This window comes from Pelobates fuscus, chromosome 3 (assembly GCF_036172605.1).
Source record: "Pelobates fuscus isolate aPelFus1 chromosome 3, aPelFus1.pri, whole genome shotgun sequence".
NCBI classification, from domain to species: domain Eukaryota; kingdom Metazoa; phylum Chordata; class Amphibia; order Anura; family Pelobatidae; genus Pelobates; species Pelobates fuscus.
Window position 1 is genome coordinate 66,137,848 of NC_086319.1, and position 17,413 is coordinate 66,155,260.

Below are 17,413 nucleotides of genomic sequence, written 5' to 3' on the forward strand. Positions count from 1 at the left end.
ATATAAGTTACACGGTTACCGAAACCAAGGAGTAAACAAGGTATATCGTTTTTTAGTGTCTCATCTTTTACTCTTTCAACTAATATGTTAAGGAACCACATTTACAATCAAACTAAAAAGACAAATATCTGTATTTACAGTTTCTGATATGGAAGAAATGCGTGTTCACATTTTGTCCAGCAGCATTCTAGGAAATGATTTACAGGTTAGTTGAGCAACCAGATGCTATATAACTGTTTATATAACAATTATTTGAGTTGGTGGTTTCAAGATGGAAATCAGAAAAAAAAACGAACAAATCAACTGAACTTTAACACACTCCCAGCGCACAAAACATCTGACATTATCCAATGCACCAATTTTGATGACAGATGACTCTGCAATATTTCTGTACTTGAGAATAGCTTTGTGAAAATTTGTAAATTAGCAAGTGAAGATTAGAGAGGAGCTGTCACTTCTCTGGAAATTACACCTCTGAATAAAACATAGCGAATCAGCTATAATTTGCTTTAACCCTTTTTTTAAGGGGAAGTTTACATTTAATTTAAATGTATAATTATGATTTAGCAATTTAAATCCTAATCCAGTGGGCACACACTGCATGAAAGGAATAGAAACAGAACCATTTAGTGAGATTTATCAGTAGTTATGTTATGAGAAGTGGCGCATAGATGTAAAACTGAATAATCGCTGCTTCCACTGGTTTCTAAGTGGCTAGTCTACTTTTAGAACTTAGCACTAATTTTAAGAACATGGCAAATTGATAAATCTTCCTCATTGTTTGTCGAACGTCCCTCCACATTCTATGTTCCATTGCAGAAAATGGCAGAGCGTATAACAATTAAATGACAGGGAACCTAAATTGAGGCTCTAGAATAAAGCTAAGTGTAGCAGTGGATATCTGCACATTTATTTTACTCTTCAGACCACAAATATAAGATAACACATTTGTTGGAGTTAAAGTGATGCTCCAGCCCCATGACAACTTCATCTCAATTAAGTTGTTATGGAATCGGACGTCCTTGATGGCCGTCTTACCTTACGATGTTAAAACAGTTTTCAACTAAATTAACACCATCATTTTGTCCCAAGTCACCTGTCACAGCACCTCATCAATCCTCATTTTGGTTGCTCGGCTAATGCTGAGGAATTGGTTAATGCTCTCAGCCTATCAATGGCTGCCCATTGTTATTAATAGTATGGGGCCAGAGTAGCCATCTAACAATAACATTTTAGCTCTGCATGTTCCCTTTTAGCAGCAAATAGGTTTAAAGGAACCATATGATGCAAACAACTGCGCAATAGAGTTAGTCATGTGAGCCTTTACTTTTGCAGTTACTGAAAAGTAGTGAGTATGGTAGTAGTTGACTTAAAGCGGCACTGTCACCGTTTGTGGAATTTGCATAATTTGCATAGACCCCTAAATGTAACCGCCGATTCGGGTCTGGTGGCCATGGAGTGGGGGGGGGGGAAGGGCGGGGGGGCAGGCCTGAACCAGTCTTTTGCAGGCGTTGCCATCTTCTTCTGGTCAGTCTTCTTCTGCCGCTGGTGTTTCATACATACGCAAGATACAACTTTAATGCATAGGTGCTAATGATTTAATGATAGGTATTGGCCTCGATATGTTATATTTTTTACATGCTCAAATCTTTATAGTTTTTTGTGTAAAAAAAAAATAAATGGTTTCCAGAATGCTGCACCATAAATCTGTCTTCTTAGTCACTCCAAACCCCACCCCACTCCCATCTCCACCTTATCAAATGTAAGCACACAGCTCAACCACTGACAGCACTGAATGTTCTGATCTACAACGATACCTGCATTAGAAGGACAGGACACCCAAGGAGACTTCTAATAACGATATAACTTCTGTTTAAAGTTTATCCAGGTTGTGATTTAAAAGCAGGTCACTGAGTTTGAGACTGTTTGCATACATTTGATAAGGAAGTCTTTCGGACATGAGGCGGTGTGGATGAGGAGGCAGGCTTATGGCGCAGTATTCTGCAAAACATTTAATTATTTATGCAAAATCTATAAAGGTTTGAGCATGCAAAAATATATAACATATTAATTAGGCCTAAATCTATCAAATGCATATCAAAATTGTATTGGTGCCCAGAATGCCCCTTTAATGAGATAATATTGCACAAGGGTTTATGGTAAAATCCTTTTAGGGGTCTAATAATTTTCTCCTGAAAATTACTAAACAGTGCTTTAAAAAAAATAAAAAAATAAAAAATTGCCCATTACAATGATTTAATACAAAACATTCCCCAGCTAAGCTTTAGCCACTGTTTGTCCATTCTTAGTAAATAAGCCCCAAGAAACCAAGAGTTTTTAGTTTCTAGCAAAAAAACACGTATCAAGCCTCTAGGACAATAAATAGAATATAAATAGAAGACATCTATACATGGTTATTTGTCTGCATGAAGTCATGTTGAATGTTCATTTTGACAGGCTGTGTCCCTTTAAACAAACTCAGCAATGCAGTACCAATGAAAAGTTGTATTAATAAATAATTGTATTCCAATCTGAAAATTGTGTGACAAGTTGTAGAATAAAATGTTTTTTTTGTAGAATAAAATCACCTTGTCCATTCATTGTGCATAGAGTCTAAAATCAAACGAGCAAACATACAATTCCAGACAAAAGGCAATGAACACAATACTGGCAACAAATATATATTTCACATCAAATGTAAATTATTTGTATTACCGCATGTATATAAAATAAGGATAAAATGGAGTGAAGGGGGTCATTGTCATCATGTCAAGAATGAAGAAGGTAACATCTGTAGCACTTAAATGCAATTAAATGCCTCATGTGGTGATTGCAGAGACAGGCAAGCAAGCTGCATACATGATGTGCATCTGCCAACTGTCACAGCACAGTGTATTTTATAGAAGGACTATCCCTGTATCACGGTAAGCAGACTTTCACCCTCATTTATATTTGATTGTAAATACACTACTAATTCCATGGATGTAACAGTGCGGTTTGTGAGTCACCACATCAGTCCATGTGACTTAGGCTCCTTCGAGGCTATTTTGTTGCACGCGTAAAAAAAATAATAATACATGTCCTTCCTTCATGCATGTGTTTTAATTGCTTACAATATGTCCACTCAGTTCTCCATGCTATTCCGAATGCTTAAATCTTTCATCTGCCCGGTACTAATACCACTTCCTTTCAGCACTGTGAGACACAAATTAAGGATTAGGAACTCTATGTGACCCACCCATCCAGCCCGTAGAGTGGGAGACGAAAATATTCAGAAAAGAGCAGTGGGCTCTCATCATTCTCCTGTGATGTTACGGCATCGTCATCATCAGGGATGTTTGTCCTATGTTCTCAGTAAGCATCACAAACTCTGGCCTTAAGAAGTGGTTGAACTACAACCAGGGCCGGCACCAGTGGCGTACACACAACCCATGGGGCCCCGGTACAAAAACTGAACTGTGTGCCCCCCACACTCCCCCGTGCTTACTCTGCGCAGGCCGAGTCCGCAACACATGGCGGCGGGCACCTGGTCGCAGGGATGCGACCCCTGCGACCGCGGTATGTACGCCAGTGCATGCAGATACACATACACTTAAAGGAACACTACAGACACCCAGATCACATCAGCTCAATGAAGTGGTCTGGGTGCCAGGTCCCTCTAGCTGAAAACATAGCAGTTTCAGAGAAACTGCTATGTTTCACTGAGGGTTAATCCAGCCTCTAGTGGCTGTCTCATTGACAGCTGCTAGAGGAGCTTCCCGCGATTCTCACTGTGAAAATCACAGTGAGAAGACGCTAAACGTCCATAGGAAAGCATTGAGTAATGCTTCCCTATGGGCAGTTTGAATGCGCGCACGGCTCTTGCCGCGCATGCGCATTCGGAGCAGAGAGGCGGATCGGGGCAGAGGAATCCCCAGCGCCAAGGGAGTCCGGCACTTGAGAAAGGTAAGTGCTGAAGACACACACTCTCACGAACAGACGCATACACACTAGCTAACAGACACACACATTTACTGACAGACACACACTCACTCACAGACATACATACTTACTCACTCACTGACAGACAGACACATACACACTCACTTACAAAACACACACTCACTAACAGACACCAAACAGACTCACTAACAGATGTACACAAACTAACACACTCAGTAACACACAGAAACACACTCACTGACACACACAAACTAACACACACACTGACACAAAAACTAACACTTACACTAAATGGAGAAATAAAGTAAACAAAGTGCAGGTCAGGAGTGCGGAAACTCGATGCATAGCATCGTATGATGCAGGCTGGTCTAATATGATGAACACGCTTAAAAGATTTTGGCCAATACTCACTTCGGATCCCCATATTAAGAAGGTTATAACACCATTCCCCTCAGTGACAGCACGCAGGGGCAGAAATTTGAAAGACATGCTAGTCCCTAGCTATTTGCCCCCCTTAAACAAACCCCTCAAACAATATCTACCCAGGGGTACATACAGGTGGGGCCACTGTAGTGCATGTCCCAATATTGCTAAACAGACCAAGTCTTTGACAGACAGCAGTAAAAGTGAGGAATTTTTAGCAAAATCTTTCTTTAACTGCCGTACCGAAGGGCTAGTGTACCTCCTGTTATGTTCATGTAGTTTGAAGTACGTAGACAAAACGTTTCGCCCCTTCAAGCTTCGTATAAGAGAACATATTAATTCCGTAAGGAGACCATTAGAGACACCGATTTCATGACATCTAAAAACTCACCATTCTAATTGTGCTACTAAAATTAGATTAATGGGTATTGAATCAGTCCCCCAACCTCCACGTAAAGGAAATTGGGACCGAAAACTACGGCAGAGAGAATTGTATTGGATTTACAAACTAAATACGTTATCCCCAGCAGGGTTAAATGAGGGATTCTCTTTTTCAGCTTTTTTGTAATACTCTCTCTATTAAGGGGACTTAAACACCGAGGAACTCTTCTTTTTTAAGCTCCCTACCATACTATTTTTAAATTTGTAGATATGTTAATATGACACTTTTTATATGAACATGAACGCCCACTTTATTTTCACCTTGTTCATTTTGCCATTCGAGCCAAGATACGGTCTGCCTTATTGTATACATACTGATTGGGGTTTACTTCCCCTGATTGGATGTTTATTTCTATATGTTTATAGGCATTATTCAATCCATAAGACAGATCCCTTTATTGTACATTTAATGTACCCTGACCTGACTGGCATATGTGAGATCTTGTGTGGCAATTTTTTGACTGTACAATCAATGGGACAGCCTATGCAATAGATGCCCATACTGGATGCGACTCAGTGCAGCTCTCACAATGTTGTGAGCACTGCCAAGATGCTATTCCCCGCACACTTCCAGTCAGTTCCACACCATAATACAGTGGATGTTCCAGTCACACTATGAGGTGCGCTTTGGGAATACTTTAAGGCCACCTCACATATTCAGCCATCACGGCCAAATTACGCCCCACCTGACTCCACTCTATAGGTCAGGACAGGGGTTAAAAAAATAATAACATGTACTTATGTGGCACCTTTCCCCTAGTGGGACACAGGACGTTATTTAGCTCTCAGAGCTGACCAGGTCGGCAGCTGACTAGTAGTCTATGTTAATGTTGCCCTATTGATGGAACTTGTTTTGCTGACCTCGGACGGATGGGGTGTTGGGTTGGCCCTGCTGGGATTTGAACCTGCAGCCTTGCCTTTTTTAGCAGGCTTTGTGGTCAGGGATTTTCCAGCTAAGCTATGTCATTGGCAGGGTGTGTCTTCACTATGTTTTTGAGATGTGGAATATGTGATGACATGCCACACCTCTGGTGGACTGCAGAATAGACCTTAGATACTCTGCCCCTCAGGAACTCCCACATTGAACAGCTGATGGCCATGTTTCATCAGCAATAGGTATTTAAATGGAACAACAAGCTGCTCATGTTCACAGGCTCCTGATGACGACGTTTTGAACACGCCGAAACGCGCGTCGAGCGTTTTCTTTTTCTTTAATCTCTGCACTTGGCAACACTTTTTTATTTTTGTTACCACTATGGTTATTGATTTTTAGGTGTTTATTTATCTATTTATAACTTTAGTAGGAAGAGTTGGTTCAGGTAGACACTAGTGGTTAGACCACGGTGTCAAGGTAACTTTTAGGGTGAATTGAGATATTTATTTATTTTTATTTTATTTTATTTTTGTTTTTTTGTGTGAGTCTTTTCATCTGCGTTTAGACCAGATTACCTGGTCCCTTGTTCTCTGGGTACCATGTGCCTTTTCTCTCTCCCTAACCTCGTTTACACTACCTTCCTGTCAGTCGGACACTAGGGGAACTGGAACTTAGATGCTAGCTAGTACTCCAGACAATTGATCCCCTGGGCAAGGTTTAGTAGATCTCCCTTTTTTTTCAAGTTATACTTTTTGTTTGCATATCACTTTTTATCCTAAGATTGATTAAAGGTAGGGCCTCCATTCCTCATTTTTTATACAGTGGAGCTCTCCTGATGTTGGTTTCCCCTTGTGGGACTCTACACATCACCTACTCCTATTACTAACACTAACACACACACTAACACACACACTAACACACACATGCATGTTTTTTTGTAAAAATGTAATCCCCCAGTCTCCTTACCTTAGGGAGAGCTGAGGGGATTCCCTGGGGTCCAATGGTGCTGCTGGCCCTGCTGTCACCGGGCTGGCTGGCGCGCGCACGTGAGGGAGCACTCTCCCCTGAGTGCTCCCTCTTCAGCTCCCTCGTGCGCTACGTACTGATGCCGGAGTCGGAAGATGACGTCATATTCTGGGCTCCGGTATCAGTGAGGGAGCTGAAGAGGGAGCGCTCAGGGGAGAGTGCTCCCTCTCGCGCCTGCCAGCCGGGTGACACCAGGGCCAGCCTCGGGGGGCCCTGAGATGGCCGGCCCCTGGGCCCCCTAGGAGAAGAGGCTGGCCACAGTGGGCACATACCGGGTCGCAGGGCGGCCGGGCCCCCTGGTGGGCCGGGGCCGGTCACAGCCACGACCCTGGTATGTACGCCACTGGCCGGCACCACTGTTAGGTGAACTAGGCATTTGCCTAGGGTGCCGGCCTGCTGGGGGCGCCCACCGGGATGTTTCCTGGTGGGCTCCACCTGTCTGGGCCACAACGCTGTGAGAGCGGCTCGAGCCGGCCCCAGCGCCTGGCCGATCATCAAGGCGCCCGAAGGTGGGGGTGCCTGCTCTGCCAAATAAATGCCGGTAACTGGAGGAGAGGGGGACAGAGCAGGAAGGTGGTGAGGGAGGCTGTTCTTGCAGCCTCTCACTCCTCCCTCGCGCACCCTCTGTAATGCCGGGAGCCGGAATATGACCTGATTTCGGCCCCGGCCTACTAAACGGCGCACTGGAGGAGCTGCTCCACACTTGACCACAGGGAGGAGAGTGTTTGAGTGTGTCAGTGAGTGTCTGCCTGTGTGTGTGTGTGTGTGTGTGTCAGTGAGTGTATGTCTGTTAGCAAGTGTCTGTGTGTGTCTGTCAGTGAGTGAGTGTATGTATGTATGTATGTCAGTGAGTGTGTGTGTGTGTCTGTCTATGAGTGAGTATGTCAGTGAGTGTGTCTGTCAGTGAATGAGTGTATGTCTGTCAGTGAGTGTGTGTGTGTGTCAGTGAGTGAATGTCTGTCAGTGAGTGTGTGTTTGTGTGTCTGTCAGTGAGTGTCTGTGTGGGTCTGTCAGTGAGTGTCTGTGTGGGTCTGTCAGTGAGTATGTATTTCAGTGAGTGTATGTGTGTCAGTGAGTGAGTGTGTGTATGCATGTCAGTGTGTGTGTGTGTGTCTGTCAATGAGTGAGTGTATGTCAGTGAGTGTGTGTCTGTCAGTGAATGAGTGTGTGCCTGTCAGTGAGTGTCTGTGTGTCTGTCAGTGAGCGTCTGTGTGCCTGTCAGTGAGTGTCTGTGCGCCTGTCAGTGAGTGTCTGTGTGTGTGTGTGTGTGTGCGCCTGTCAGTGAGTGTCTATCAGTAAGTGTCTCTAAATCCTTGCACTGGCCCTGACTACAACTCCCATGATTCTTTTTCAAAGCATACCTAAGGTACCAGGCACCCTGGGGGGAATATTTGTTGGCAACACCTCCGAAACTAGAGTTATTTCTGTGTGTCACTCTGCACTGCCCCTAATACATTTTTTTGTTAGGGAAATTACACACACACACTCACATTTATGTACATAGACATTTACATGTATATACACATTCATATACACACACACAAACTTGATATTTCTTTAGATCATCATCTTGGGGTCCAGTGGCTTGCTGCTGTGATCAGTTAGCTCTCTTTCCGCCCGCACTATAGTCTTCTAAATTAAAATCGTCAGAGAAGGTAATTGCCGCATGTTACTGCAGTAAGCAAGCAGGTGAATGCTCTGGTGAGAGAGGTGTTCTCTATGCACCCCCCATAAGCTATCACCTGACATTCCTCTCCCTCCCTACCTAAACCACCAATACATTTCCCACAAATATATACACATAAACCCTTTATGCACAAGGCTCATTAATTGGAAGTCTGGACTGGAGTCAATAACCAGTAGGCTTCACTTGAATTTACCCCCTGCTAATTTGGAAAACAAAGTTGATTAAATTGCATTTATTTGCAGGGATTGAAAGACAATGTTCATTATTTTGTAAAATACTACTATCTACACCTGTGCCTGCCCTTAAATTGTCTAAAAACGTACGTATGATAGGTGCATTCATCTATAAACTTACATACAAATAGTGTATGATAGATGCATTCAGCAATCTGTTTGGAAACATGCTACACTTGCTGTGATTCTGTACTAAGGTCAGTGACCGACTGACACCGCAATGCAAACTTGGAATACATCCACGCCAGCTAAAGTCCATTTTAGTTTCACAAATGAAATGTAGTTTTACTTTTATTGTATTGTTTGAGCTCCAAGAATTTTAATGGGTCAATTCATGGTTACCACCTAATTTTCATGCATTATATGTTTTCATAAATTATGGTGTACAGAGGTCCTCTGTCAGAGAGTCCTATAATTGCTATGAAATGAGTTTGTTTGTTTTAGCTATAACCCCACCTACTCTGTCACAGATGCCAAAGGAGGAAGTTTATGCTTCCACCTGCCATCCAAGTTTGTGTACAGTGTGAGCCAACAAATTCCATAGCGCTGTACAATGGGTGGACTAACAGACACGTCATTGTAACCAAGCGAGTTGGACGCACAGGAACAGAGGGGTTGAGGGCCCTGCTCAATGAGCTTACATGCTAGAGGGAGTGGGGTATAGTGACTAGTGATAGTAAGAGTAGGGGTAGAAAAGTAGGTTGTTAGAAAAGTATTCACTGAGAGCTTCGCGGGTTGTTTTTATAGTTGCAGGAGAAGAGGGAAAGCTGTTAACAGTTTCCTGAAGAAGTGAGTTTTCAATGTTTTTTTGAAGGAATGGAGATTGGGAGAAGAGAAGGAAGTTCCAAGGAATGGTGCGGTCCTGGAGAAGTCTTGAAGGCGAGCATCAGAGTTTGGAGTACTTGTGTATTAGGAAGGATAGGTAGGTAGGAGCAGAATTATGTAGAGACTTGCAAGCAAGAACCAAAATCTTAAAGTGAGCTTATATCTTACTGAATGCCAATGTAGGGACTGACAGAGGGGGGAGACATAGGAGGACAGTGAGATGAGCTTGGCTGATGCATTCATTATAGACTGCAACAGGGAAAGCTGGGAACACGCAGGAGGTGAGAGAGAACAATGGCATGGACCAGCACCTTAGCCGTGTCCGGCCAATAGCGGCGGATGCGCGCTGTGTTTTTGAGAAGGAAGCAGCAGGATTTGGCGATCGACTGGACATGAAGGGTGAAGAAAAAGTCGGAGTCAAAGAGCACACCTGGCGAATGCATACTAGAAAAGTTCCTACCTAGTCTACGTTTAAAGCGACTGTCACCTTCCGAGGTCATTACATATTTCGCAAAGACCCTTGATGGTGACATCGCTGCTGGGGGTTCGGTGGCCATAGGGGACAAGGTGAGATTTACTTTTCGAATCTGTCCCTCACTGGTACCGCCATCCTCCTCTGTTTGCTCTTCTTAAGCATTCCTGAAGCTTCAGCTGTGCTCAGAGGTGACTCTACAAAAGTTCTGACTGAGGCAATGGTGTCTTCCATAGAAAGTCTTTATTAAAAAGCAACAAAAGCATGCCAGCACACTGCTTAAATGCTAGTGTATATCTGAATTAAAAGGGAACCATGACAAAGTATTTTTATATGATGTTACCTATCCCCTATATATAACAAATATATTTAGTTGAGATAGTTCCAGTTTAATTGGAGGGTAGGGGATGTACCTCTGTATTTCGATAAAGTGCATGCTCCCCTGCCTGTGCCAAGGCAAGATTCTGAGGTGAGTGCTATGCTAATATTTATTTGAAACCTAAACACGTACCCTGACTTGAATTTACCTCAGTCCACAAACTCCTCTTGAGCCACGCTCTTGGATAGAATTGTATTATGCATGTTTTCAATCACTGATACTCTGCAGGATCCATTTTTATTTTGTTAAGAGCCACAGTTGAGAAAATAAGTGCTATACCTGCAGAATGACTTTGACTTCTAGTGTGTATCTAAGAAACCTGGTAAGTGTATAAATTCTGTAGAATTATAATTGGCAAACACTAATACCTTTGTTCTGCTTCTGGGAGTTTTTCCTCCGTCAGAATTGTATTATAAGACAGCAATCAAATAAAAATGTTAATGTTTTTTGATTAGCTTCATCATCATAATAAAAAAAATAAAAAATGTCCTCTACAAGTTTCAAGTGACGTTTTAATATGACAGAAATCTAAACATTAACAATAATTTTATTTATAAGTATTTAAACCAGAAGATAGCACATAGAGCCAATATAGTTGCAATATCAGTTACCATAATGAGTGTGATTGACAGGCATCAACGATAGGTGGATCAACTGCATGTAAATAGTTGAATAGACGAGACAGGTACGATTTGATGTCTGTTTGTTCATTTTAAAAAGGTGTGGAATATGGAATCCACAAAAGTGACATTATACTCAGCAGAACAGCTATGGCTTTTGTGTCTATATCATGTCCCTGACGGCTTTTCAATGTAAACACTGCCATTTCAGAGAAAAGTCAGTGTTTAAATTGCTGCCTAGTAACACCTCTAGGTGCAGTCACTCAGATGGCCACTAGAGGTCCTTCCTATCTCAGTGCTGAACAGTTTATAGCACCTACATTCAGTGTCTCCATGCGCTGCATGGAGGTGCTGAACACTCCCCACAGTGATATATTGATTCAATACATCTCTATGAGGAGATGCCGATTGGGGCAGTGTGACGTTTTGCCGGGCATGCACCATTGCCTCCCAATGCTTTCCTATGGGAAATCATTGAACTGACTGAGATCATCACGATTGATGATCCCAGTCATGGTGGCAGTGCCAGCTGTGGTGAGACCGGTGTGGCGTGGGAGAAAATGTAAGTTTAATCACCTTTTAACTCCACAGAGGGGGAGGCGGACTCCCCTAACACATACAGTGTTCCTTTATCAAACCATCTACTGTTTGGACTGCCAATCTATTGCAGTTGGTGGTGTTTTCTGATACTTTGTATACAGCCTCCTTTTCATTCTTATTCCAGTAAAATTTAAACCACCTTTGCTATTCCAAAAAGCATATCTAGTAGTGTACATAGTGTAAAGACTAAAGAAACATACTCCCAATTATAGCTGAATGATGGAAAAGTTATATAAGCGATTTCACTGTTTGTTTTTGGGTTTTGTCTTTTTTCACATGGCACACAGAGTTCAAAAGCAATCCAACCAGATATTCCAGTTTCACACTATAGTGATATATTATTTTAAGTAGGCAAAAAAAAAAAAACACCTGCTGGGAAGCTGGAAACATTAATTCAAATATATATTAGAAGGAAAATAGACAGACAGACAGCGTTCAGTTCACGACCCATGTAATTTCAGAATCTTCTCAGGAGATGATTATCAGACTCATATTAAACTTGCCATTTAGTTTATACACCATTTAGCTGAAACAAGCTAAACACTGGCTACAGTAGCAGAACTAGTGAACAAAGAGACCTGTTGCAAGATGTTTTTGGGGCCCGCAAGTGATCCAGAAAATGAATCTCTAATTTCTTCAAAATATCCCCATGTACCACTTTTAAATAATCAAATCTCTACTTGTAAGACCCTACATCCCATGCTAGGTCACCCACTTCTTCCCGAATTTAGACTGACACATTTGCCTGCCTTTAAACCCTCTCTATTCCCAAATTAGATTTGCACACTTGCCTTCCAGCTAACAATCTCCCATTCCACTGTCATTTAACCTTCTGCCTCCCCCAAATAGATGTTCTCAGTCTCCTTGCTATCCAGTGGGAGCCAAAGCTCTATTGGGCCCTGCAGCATTGCATCTGCTGTGCCTAGAGGTTCCACCCTGACTGGCTGATTTTTGCAAGCAATAGGAAAAGTGATATATACTATATACTAGTAATGCGGTTATTACACTATTTCATATTCTATATATCACAAAGGAAATTAACACAGTTTCTATGTTCCATTTGTCATGCCAACTTACCAACCATTTTTTTTTTTTTTGGTAAATCTGTTTTTATTAAGAATTTTACATCAGATATAGAAATCAAAGAAGAAAACAGTACGAGACACGCAGGTCTCTGTCATGGTATGAACATGTGAATAAATTCTGCATTGTGTGCATTATCGCAAGATAAGAAGGTAACAGGCAAGTATACCTCGCCGCTGTCCTTAGCCTAGAGTTTTATGTACATATTATTTTCCTACCCCCTTTCTTTTCCCCACCCCGTAAGGTGCCGTGTTAAGTGTCACCATCTGTGTTTAACCCGGAATGAAGTTGCAAATTATACCAGGATCTCTGAGCCTGCATTGCGTGAGAGCCTCTTATCACAACCCCCAGCGGTGTTCTTCCAATCAATGTTGCGTTAAGATATTGTTTCCGAGTGGTCTGGTGGGGGTACGACTAGTGTCATTGTCTAAAAGAATGTATAGGCAAAGTCAAGGGTGGTTAGGCGAGTATGTCCGTCATCCCTCCCACCAACCATTTTTATGATGTACACACACTCACTCTTGCATAGTGCACTCGGTTCATTCAAAAAGTAAGTAAGCCTATAACTAACTGCCAATAGAACATAAGTCATCGGCTGGAAATCTAGGAAACCCCTTTTTTGCATGAAGCCCAAGATAAAGCCCTGCATGATTAGGAGAGGTTTATAAGAAACAAGGAACTGACAGCACACAGTACAATGAGAAACGGCAGAACGAAGTCATCTATTTTCACAATCATGGCTCTTCTAAATATGCAAATAGTGTGCCAAAGATAATTAGTATATTAAGAAAGTTACAATGATTTGCATGAAATGCCAATCATTTGCTGAAACTGCTTTAACAATGTAAAAAAAATATAAAAAATATATGTTAAATAGAAAAAACAATTAAAGCCTACCAAAATAGACCACAAAAGTACCTCTTAAAACAGACATTCAAATAAATATTACTACTTTTCATTTATTGTAGCACTCTTTACTCAGGAATAATTGTATTTGTTAACAAACATGCCAAACATTGACACTGTAACAGCCAGCCAAAACTAAAATCCATGGTAGGTTTTTAATCATTCTGTGGATGTCATAACACTGAAAGACCAATTCTTCCAAATTGCCTGGGAGATTACAATAACCTTGCAAACCAGTAATTTGGCCACATGCCACATGGAAATCTGTACAACGCCGCTCAGAATGCTTTGTGGCGTATGTGCATGTTGGAATATGTGCATGCGTTATCAACATGGGAATCCATGCCATCATCACAATCTACTCCTTAGAACACTTTGTGACAATATAAGTTACCTGCTTAGAACCGTACTAACGACAAAGAGTAAAGTATGGTCTTAGATTGTTATGAGAGCACAGTTTCTCATTGGTCCTAAATAGGTTAAAGGGACACTAGAGCTATTAAAACAACGTTTGCTTAATGAAGCAGTTGTATAGATTATGCCCCCGAATTCTCACAGATCAATTATCTGCCATTTAGAAGTTAAATCACTTTTTTAAATCTCTTTTGTTTGTTTTCGTGTAACCCTAGCCACACCTCCTCTGGCTGTGAAAAAAAAAATTTCATTTTCAGATGTAAACTTACTTTAGTAGTTTTTACATCTTGCTCTGTAAATTAAAATGTAATCACACACAGAAGGCTCCTGCAAGGTCTAGAAGAATGTTAACAGAGCAGGAGAAAAGACATTCTAAATGAAATAGAATTTGCAATAATGTAGCCCACGGAGCAGCACAGCTTAGTGGATTAGGGCCTTAACTGAGCCAGGAGGCGGGTATTCATAGTTAGTGTGTTTGGATTGGCTAGTAAACTGGGATGGGCAGGTTGATACATATAGGGCAGCCGTCTTATAATTTTCCCATTCTAATGCTCTCTCACAGACCTTGTTGTTGTCCCCCCAATCTCCCTGATTTTGTGTTAGGTTTGGAGTTATCCTTCATCTGGTTACAGTGGTGGGGGGCTGGATAGGTAAATTGGGGGGTAGGGGGGTATAATGGGTTTTAAGGGATTTAATTAATTATGTGGTTTAAAAATTGGTATGGTAGGTTTCGAGCTGGCCTGTGGCTCAGAATCTTGGGGTGTAGGGAATCTCAGTATACCCCTACACTAGATCATTTGGGCAAGTTGATATGGTAAGTTTCCAGCAGGCATGTGGCTCAGAAACTGGGGGGTTTAGTGAATCTAAGTATACCCCTACGATGGATCATTTGGGCAAGTTGGTATAGCAGGTTCCGAACTGGCCTGTGGCTCAGAACCTGGGAGTACAGGCGTATCTCCGTATACCCCTTCATTGGACCGTTCGGGCAAGTTGTATAGGCATTATTATGTTTCATGATGTTATTTATGTTATGTTGTTACTGTGTTATGTTGTTGATTTTGGGGTCATTGTCATTGTAATATTGTGGGGGTTATTTACATACTGTGTCATAGGGTTTGTTTGACAATGACTTTTCATACTCTAATTGAGATTATATTAAAAGCTGTAAACACAATTTTACCCAACATATTAGCGTCCGTGCATTATTGTGTATGTTTTTATTTTATTCTAAATGCCCAAGGGTACGACTATGCACCTGTCAAGGAAGTGTATAGACTAGCTCTCATTTTACAGGGAGAATTTAGGAAGGCTGTGCAAGTACCATGCAGGGAGGTGTGAAAGCTGTATAAACAAAGTGACTTAACTCCTAAATTGCAGAGAATTGAGCAGTGAGACTGCAGGGGCATGATATATACGCCAAAACTTCTTAATTAAGCTAAAGATGGTTTGGCACCTATAGTGTCCCTTTAATGTCAAATTCATTTTCTTCTATTTTTCTCCTATTTTTCTACTTATAGGTAGATATTCAATATTTTATAGGTTTCTAGTCTGTCACTTAAAGGGATCCTATAGTGCCAGGAAAACAAAGCCGTTTTCCTGGCACTATAGATTTCTAAGGTGCCCCCCTCACTCGCAGCCCCCTCACTCGGGCTGAAGGGGTAAAAACCCTTTAGTGACTTACCTCTATCCAGCGCCAATGTTCTTCAGTCCATTTCTATTTCGGAGGGCAGACTTAGAACTGCAATGTAAACATTGCAGTTCTCCAAGTGCAAAAGGGACACAGCACCCAGACCACTTCAATGAGCTGAAGTGGTCTGGGTGCCTACAGTGTCCCTTTAAAGAATTAAAAAGAACACATTCACAATAAAGCTGCTTCTATAATCAAATGAAAAAAAAAAAAATAACTTTAAAGTAGAAATGTTATGTCTCTGAAAATTACATCACCGAATGAAATATTGAAAGTTACAATGACTTCTGTTAACTTTTTTTCATGCTCTCTATAAAATCCGGGTTCTCTAAACTCTGGCCCTCCAGATGATGCTGAACTACAACTCCCATGATTCTTTGAATGAAATATATAGCCTGAAAATCATGGGAGTTGTATGTCAGCAACATCTTGAGGGTCAGAGTTTGGAGAACCCTGCAATGCATATTAAAGCAGCACTGTTAAGACTGCTGGATCTTCCATAGATAATCCCATGAATGCGCAATAAGATGCAATGTGCATGGCATGAGATGCTGATAGGAAGTAGTGACATCCTCTTTTGCCACTGAATCCTAAATATACAATACACACTAGTAACCACAGATTTAAAAACAAAAACATAACTTAAACCCTGGAGCTGCACTGTGTTTACTATCAGCACTGCAGTACTTTCCCCCCTCCTCCTGTGTTTTCATGAATGAAACAACGGCTAGGTGCAAGAAAACAGAATGATCTTGTTAAATTTGTAATTTATATATTTTTTATAAATAATATTCACAGCTGTAGATTTTCAGCTGCTGTAGGTGCTTTCTTTAAATGAATTGAGTTACAAAATACTTAGAACTAATAAATAGCACGTGCATTCTATAAAAGAACTTGTATGCTAGGACCAGAGGAAGTTATGTTTCGATCTCTGATGACCAGCAATGAGGGAGTGGATTTACAAGTGAAGTGATAGAGAGATCTTACAAAGCTGTTGCAGCTATAATGAACACAGTGACATCTTCTTTAACCATAACTTACGTGCAGGTAGTAATGGTACTTGGAGACGCGTTTTGCGAAGTTTTGGATGCACCATTTATTCATACCCTTGGATATACTATAAACTAAGAAATCTGCTGTATATAAAGCATTTTTCATTTCAATAGGAATGTATATTTCAGATGACCACATTTTTTTGAACTAAAGAACAATCATGATAATAAGATACATAGCTGAAAAGTTCAGCCTCTCTCATATCTGTTTTTGCTGTTAAAAAAAACAAAAACAGATGTGGGAAAGGCTAAACTTGATGGACGCATGTTTGTTTTCAGCTATGTGACCATTTAACTTAAAGGGACACTCAAGGCACCCAGACAACTTCTGCCCATTGGAGTGGTCTGGGTGCCAACTCCCACTACTCCTAACCCTGCAAGTGTAATTATTGCAGTTTTTTATAAACTACAATAATTACATTGCTGGGTTAACTCCACCTCTAGTGGCTGTCTACTAGACAGCCACTAGAGGGCACTTCCTGGTTCCTTGCACAGGAAACCTGTGCTAGAGCATCGCTGGACGTCCTGACGCTGTGTGAGGACCTCCAGCGTCGCTCATTTCCCCATAGTAAAGCATTGAAATGCATTTTCAATGCTTTCCTATGTGGAGTGCTAATGCGCATGCGCAGCATTGCCACACATGCGCATTAGGTCTACCCCCGGCCGGTGGGCGGGATCAGTCTCGCCCACTGGCCGACGCAGTCAGAAGGAGGAGTGGCACAGAGGGAGAAGCAGCGACGTGGGACATC

The 17,413-nt window shown here is 41.6% G+C and overlaps 1 protein-coding gene across 1 annotated transcript in view; it reads right to left on the bottom strand.

The window, feature by feature from the left end:
• Positions 1-17,413, bottom strand: part of ACSS3 (acyl-CoA synthetase short chain family member 3) — a 116,058-nt gene that overhangs the window by 86,187 nt on the left and 12,458 nt on the right. The gene's annotated exons all lie outside the window — the stretch shown is intronic.